The sequence below is a fragment of the Styela clava genome, unplaced genomic scaffold (genome assembly GCF_964204865.1).
Source record: "Styela clava unplaced genomic scaffold, kaStyClav1.hap1.2 HAP1_SCAFFOLD_226, whole genome shotgun sequence".
Classification (NCBI taxonomy): Eukaryota; Metazoa; Chordata; class Ascidiacea; order Stolidobranchia; family Styelidae; genus Styela; species Styela clava.
The window spans coordinates 1-7500 of NW_027556769.1; the positions used below are offsets into that span (position 1 = coordinate 1).

Genomic DNA, 7500 nt, shown 5'->3' on the forward strand with positions numbered 1-7500 from the left:
TACCTTAAGAGAGTCATAGTTACTCCCGCCGTTTACCCGCGCTTGGTTGAATTTCTTCACTTTGACATTCAGAGCACTGGGCAGAAATCACATCGCGTCAACACCGGGTTGCGGCCATCGCGATGCTTTGTTTTAATTAAACAGTCGGATTCCCCTGGTCCGTACCAGTTCTAAGTTGGCTGTTCGACGCCGGCCGAAGCGAGCCGCGAGGCCCGCGCAGCTGCGGCAGTCCACGGATAGGGACCGGACGCAGGTCCGAGCTCACGCCGGCCGCCGTGAAGCGGCAAGCGTTCGCCCAGTCCGGTCAAGTCCCGGCATCCGCTTTGTACCTCAGCCCGACCGACCCAGCCCTTAGAGCCAATCCTTTTCCCGAAGTTACGGATCTGATTTGCCGACTTCCCTTGCCTACATTGTTCCGTCGGCCAGAGGCTGTTCACCTTGGAGACCTGCTGCGGATATGGGTACGGCCTCGCACGACAATTACACCATCTCCCTCGGATTTTCAAGGGCCGACGCGGGTTCACCGGACACCGCAAGAGACGCGGTGCTTTACGGAGCTGCCAGCCCTATCTCCGGGCGAACCGATTCCAGGGCCTGCGCTCCTTACCAAGAAAAGAGAACTCTTCCCGGGACCCACGCCAGCGTCTCCGAGTTCGGTTGCGTTGCCGCACCGGGCGCCGAAGCGCCAATCTCCGTGTCGAGGCTCGGGAATATTAACCAGATTCCCTTTCGGACACCGGGGGCGAAGACGAGCAACGCCCCCCGTCGAACTGCGTTCGCTTGTTCCTTAGGGCCGACTGACCCATGTTCAACTGCTGTTCACATGGAACCCTTCTCCTCTTCGACCTTCAAAGCTCTCATTTGAATATTTGCTACTACCACCAAGATCTGCACCGACGGCTGCTCCACGCGAGCTCTCGCTCGACGCTTCGACGCCCGCCGCCGCGGCCTTCCTACTCGTCGCGACATAGCGCCGTGGAACGGCCCGTGTCGTCGCGACGGCCGGGTATAGGCCCGACGCTCCAGCGCCATCCATTTTCAGGGCTGGTTGATTCGGCAGGTGAGTTGTTACACACTCCTTAGCGGATTCCGACTTCCATGGCCACCGTCCTGCTGTCTAGATCAACCAACACCTTTTGTGGGCTCTGATGAGCGTCGCGTCGGGCGCCTTAACCCGGCGTTCGGTTCATCCCGCATCGCCAGTCCTGCTTACCAAGAGTGGCCCACTGGGCACTCGCATTCGAGGCGCCCGACTCCAATTAAGCGAGCCGGGCTTCTTACCAATTTAAAGTGTGGCGTACCAAAATTGATATCACCACTCAGGTTCTTTCTGCCAGCTTCTTGGACGTTGTAATTGCTATAGATGTCGATCACAAAGTAATCTTCTTGCGGTTCCAAATACAGCAGAGTAACTAAGTTAACTAACTAGATTAATTATACACCTGTAAGAACTTAATACAACCAAATACTCCAATAAGAAATACAATAAACAAATAAAAACATGAAAAACACAGTACAAATACCGTAGGATACATACGTAACACAAGATACGGAATTGGTCTATGACGTCACAGTCATGAACTATTTACTTATAATGGGATACTAAAAACCGGGTAAAACATGCCTAGAAATACATAAGAATAACTAGTATGACACTAAAGATACAACACAAATCCTATCTTATCGACAAACACGTAATATACATGGAAATACGCATAGAAATATGGAAATCACACAGGAAATAAACTGCGAAAATAGACTAGTTACGGAAACGTTAAATACAAGCTAACTAGTGAACAGAGCTATGCCAAACTGGAGAAATAGTAAACCTGTACTACTAATATCATTTTACAACAAGAATTACATAGATTTACGGCATTAAAACACTATAATAATAACCTAATATACAGAGGAAATAACTACACTACCGGCAGTCTGACAGACCAGCAGAAAGAGAATGTTACACAGCTGCTCACTAGTGACTCAAGTGGTAAGAATAAATATGGGCGAACAGAATAAAACAGGGTTACAGACGTGGTCGTCTCATTACTCCCCCCTTTTTCAGATGGGAAATTACAAAGAAATTTTCCATCTTCAAAATTGAAAATCCATAAAAAATATGAAGAAAATGTAAAGAACTGTACACTCAAATGAAATGTCTATCTAAAATCAAAACAATGAATTGTTAAAAGCATGATAAAAGCACTATCACAGTCAAATCAAATGTAATCATCCAAATATCTAGGCCTTCGCCTAGTACGTTGGCCATTATCAGAGTTCGCATCAACTGTAACTTCTTCTGGTACAGTGTCTGGCCTTGAAGAGAAAGGTAATTCTACAAAAATATCATGAGCAACCTGCTCATTATTTTCCATAATAGGTTCCACATCAGGTAAAATGTCAAATCCAGTTAAGTCAATGTCATTGTCTTCTTCATCTTCATGAAGGTAAGGTCTTAACTTGTCAACGTGCACAATTCGAGAACGTGTTCCCGAATTCTTCTGAATCCTATACAAGTGATTAGGTAAACAGTCCACAATTCGATAAGGTCCAATCCAAGGAATGCTCAACTTGCGATGCTTTGGTGGATAATAATACCACACCAATTCATCTCTCTGGAAAGTAAGTGGTTTAACACCCAGATCAAAATTTCGCTTTTGTCTGGTTGCAGCAGCATTTAGATGTTGCCTAGCATGAAGAAAAGCTTTTTCGGTTGCACAGGAAAACCATTCGACAAATTCAGTGTAACAAGGATGAGTTGATGACTCTGGTTTGCCAAACATAACATCAACAGGCATCTCGATTTCTCGTCCAAGCATTAACTTGTTCGGTGAATATCCTGTACTATCATGTACAGTGGAGCGATATGCCATACAAAGATATGGGAGATGGTCGTCCCAATCATTTCGATTCTCATTTACAAAAGCTTTCAACATCTGCTGTATGGTCCTGTTGAAACGTTCAACTTGTCCATCTGAACGAGGATGATATGGAGTTGTTCGAGTCTTTTGAATCCCGTACAATTGACACATTTCTGAAAATAATTTTGATTCAAAGTCTCTTCCTTGATCTGAGTGGAGAATTCTTGGTACCCCAAATCTCGAAAAGAATTGAGTAACCAATGCATCAGCAGTGGTGTCAGCTCGCTGATTTGGTAAAGCAAAACATTCCACCCATTTAGAGAAATAATCCGACAAAACCAAAATGTGTTCATTTCCATTTTCAGTTACAGGCAATGGTCCAAGAAAATCAATGGCAATCCTCTCCATAGGAGCTCCAGATATAAGTTGTTTCAAATCTCCCTGTCTTCTTCCGTAAAGCATCTTTGTTGAAGCACAAGACTTGCAAAATTTGCACCATTTCAGAATGTCCCTTTTGAAACCAGGCCAATAAAATCTGCGCCTTATACTCTTGAAAGTTCGATTAGCACCAAGATGACCTGCAGTGCGCAAAGAATGGAGCTTATGAAACAAGTCCTGCCTCAAATTTGATGGAACAATCAATTGGATATGCGATTCCTCCGATTTACAATCAGGAATCCAACGACGATAGAGAAGTCCATTATCTACAAAAATCAAATCCCATTGTGACATCAAACGTTTGGTCACTGTTGACTCAGGCATGTATTCTTGAATGTCAGGTTTCTGAGCAGTAAGTTGTTTCCATTTCAAAACAGCAGAAATATCTGGATCTTCACTTTGCCAAGATTTAATTTGTTCATCTGTGTAGGTATCTAGCCAATTACAATCGGAACAGTCTGACGATGATTGACCGGGCCGTTTTGATATTGCACTTACAATAACATTGCTCACAGCCACATCACCATTGGTACCACAATCAGAACAATCTTCTCGTTTGCATTTGCGAACTTGGCGTGACAATCCATCAGCATTGCCATGTTTCACGCCAGGTCTGTGTTCAATCCTAAAGTCATAAGCGCCAAGTGTTAATATCCATCTTGCTAACATTCCTTGAGGTTCACGAAAATTGATCAACCATTTCAGAGCAGCATGATCTGTGCGAATTCTGAACGGTCTCCCGAGAAGAAAATGACTGAAGTGACGAACAGCCCACACCACAGCTAATAGTTCTCGGTGTGTAGCACAGTATCTACGTTGAGACTTGGACATAGTCTTACTGGCATAAGAAAGTACACGTTCATGCTCGTCCTGTACTTGAGATAACACCGCACCAATTCCAAAACCACTGGCATCAGTATCCAATACAAACTCGCCGACTGTTCTAGGAAAGCTAAGAATTGGAGCTGATGTCAGACAATGTTTCAACGTCTCAAAAGCCTTTTGACATTCATTACTCCATACAAATGGAATATTCTTCCTGGTCAATCGAACAATAGGTCCAGCAATTGTTGAATAATCCTGAACAAACTTCCGGTAGTAGTTCGCTGTACCAAGAAAACTACGAATATCACTAACAGTGTTGGGAGTTTTCCATTCTTTGATAGCCGCAACATTTCCAGGGTCGCAACAGACACCTTCAGATGAAATAAGATAACCAAGATAAGAGGTGCTTCGACGGAAAAGTTTACATTTCGAGGGCTTCAAGCGTAAACCGGCACGGCGAAGTCTTATAAAAACTTCCCGAAGATTTGAGAGTGCCATTGAGAAATCACTACCATGAGCCAAAACATCATCAAGAAAATTGAAACACCCGTTCCACAGGAGATCACCAAGGATATTGTCCATCATCCGTTCGAATGTTGCGGGGGCATTCGCTAAACCAAATGGCATCACCACAAAGTGAAAATGTCCACGGCCAGGGATGCTGAATGCTGTCTTTTCGCGGTCTGCAGGATCAACCTCCACTTGCCAATATCCGCTTGCGAGATCAAGAGTTGAGAACCATTGTGCTCCGTTTAAGGACTCAATGATATCCTCAATACGCGGCAAGGGATATGCGTCCTTGTATGTGACGTCATTAAGCAATCTAAAATCCACGCAAAATCTGGTAGAACCATCCTTTTTGGGAACTAGGACAATGGGAGAAGAATATGGGGAATCGCTGGGTTCTATGACACCCTGAGCCAGCATATTATCAACAGCTTCTTCGGCTATCTTCCTACGCGCCCACCCCATTCGACGAGGAGCCTGCCGAATCGGCTGTGGTGTGGTTGTGATGATCCTATGCTTCGCTGCTGAAGTACGGCCAAGTTCACCATCTGGCCCTACAAATACATCATGAAATTCACAAATCAAATTGACCAACTGTTCACGTTGACTCGGGGTTAGATCCTCAACGGAATTGACCATGTCATGTAGATGTTCTGGTAATTCAGAAGCTATAACCCGAATATCGGATTCGTCAACTTGAATCTGTGCTACTAGTTGAGGGTGTGCAATACCAATCAAAAATCCAGCCCTGATCTTAAGTTGTCTGCCTTTTTGGTTCACTGCTAGTACCGAAACAATGGACTTTCCTGGGTCCACCACAGAAGAGATCAGCTGAACGCCATCAGCGAGGAAAGAAGAATTCAGCGGTTCAACAAGAGCAGCAACGTCTGACGAGATGTTTTTCGGCCATGGGAGACTAAGTTGTGCAGGGATAACAACCTTAGAATATGGCGGTATCGTAACATCTTCCCGAACGGTTACACGACAACATGGTACAGACTTTTCAGTAAACAGTTTGACCCCATGACCCTCTATCATCATGTGTCCCGATGATAAGTAAAGAACACAGTCATGTTCTCGGAGATAATCCATGCCTAAAATACCACTAGTCATGCCTAAATTGGCAACAATCACAGTGCGTCGTGATACAAACGAATCAATCGATAAATCAACCTCCAATGTACCCAGTGGAGATAAATCATGCCCTCCCACTGCAACAAGAGATTCTTCGAGCGGTGCCAATTGTGCTTCCTTCCCACCTATAGCCTCAAAGATGGAAATGTCAATAAGAGTAGTCATAGCACCACTATCTACAAGAAAATTGAACGGTTGATTGTTTACAAGTACCTTCGCATGCCAACTATTGTCATATTGAATTGAACAAATATTCAGGTCTATATTCTGGTTTGTTGGTCCGTCATCAAGTAATAATTCAGCGGACACTGAGGACCTCAAGTCCGCTGAGTGTCGTTTAAATTTGCAGTCGAAGAAGAAGCAGATGTTGCAGGGTCAACAGGATTCTGGAGATGTGGACAATCCCGTTTAAGATGACCAGTCTGCTTGCAATTAAAACATGCCTTGCAATCCCTACCCCAATGACCATGTTTACCACATCGATGACACGGGTTGCGTGGTGTACCAGCAAAGTTGCGATTGTTGTTAGAGCGTGGCGCCACATGTCCTAGTATCTCATCCAGTTTTGCTAAAATACGCTCGCCAATACTGCCTTCGAAAGATAAGTCGTTTTGCTGGTTAGCTGCATTACCAGGATTACTCTGTTTCACTGCCGCAATACGCGGTTTGGAAACGTCTTTCCTCTCAGAGTGGTTAGTATCGACAGAGTAATACAGTGTTGCAAGAGACAAAGCACTTTCAAAATTATCAGGCTGTTGCATGGTAACATGTTTGATCATGCTTTCATCGGTTAAACCGGCGAGAAACTGCGATTTCAAAATATCATCCTGACCAGCAATATCAAGATTTGGGTAAGCCAGAATAACAAGCTCTTTCAACTTGTTACCATAATCCTTTGGCGCTTCATTTGGCTTAATCCTACGACAGTGAAATGTAGTACGGTATGAACTCTCATTTCCGGCAGGTTTAAAGAAATGATTAAAATGAGCCACAATATCACGATAGCTAGTACGTTCCATTTCGGGTAAATCTTTCAACACATTAAGAGCCTGCCCTGTCATGCAAGTAGCCAATTCTAACCCTGCAGTGTCATCATTCCACTGATTATAACTAGAAACCAATTGAAAATGACATAAATAACTAGGCCACGCCATGACAGTTGACCCATCGAAATACATAGGCCTCTTGGCATTTCTCACCATCATCGTAGCATTGGCTGTGTTATTGAGAACACTATTACTAACGTTGGCATTTGCGACACTGCTAGAACTCACTGGAGGAGCTGATTGTGTAGCCACTGAAACCATTTTCGGATTAGCCCTGGGTTGTTTTTTGACAGTATTAGAGCCCTCTTCACCATTAGTACTCAGAAAAGGGACCACAGATACAAAATTACTCACGTGAGCTTCCTCCGAAAATTTTACTTCCATTGTCTGAGAGAATGCGTTCCGCTTTCCTTCTGGCTGTCCATCTTCAGATCCAAAATCTGAAATTTCATCATCCTTGAGAATAGGTAGTAATTTAGGAACAACCGCTGCTGGTGTTGAAGTGATCAGACTGACATCTGGTTCATGTGACATGGGCTGGGTTTCCTCGGGATCAGCAACTTTTCCTGTTTCTATCTTGCCAGAAATATCTTGCAGCATGCTGAAAATTTGTGAGCCCATTTTTGAATTCTGGAGTTCAACCGATTCCAACTGAGTTCCAATCTGTTCTATACGACTGTCCATCAGCT

The 7500-nt window shown here is 44.2% G+C and overlaps 1 pseudogene; it reads right to left on the reverse strand.

The window, feature by feature from the left end:
- LOC144419781 (large subunit ribosomal RNA) lies at positions 1–1605 on the reverse strand (annotated as a pseudogene; the record flags this gene model as incomplete).
- Between the last annotated feature and the right edge of the window lie 5895 nt (positions 1606–7500).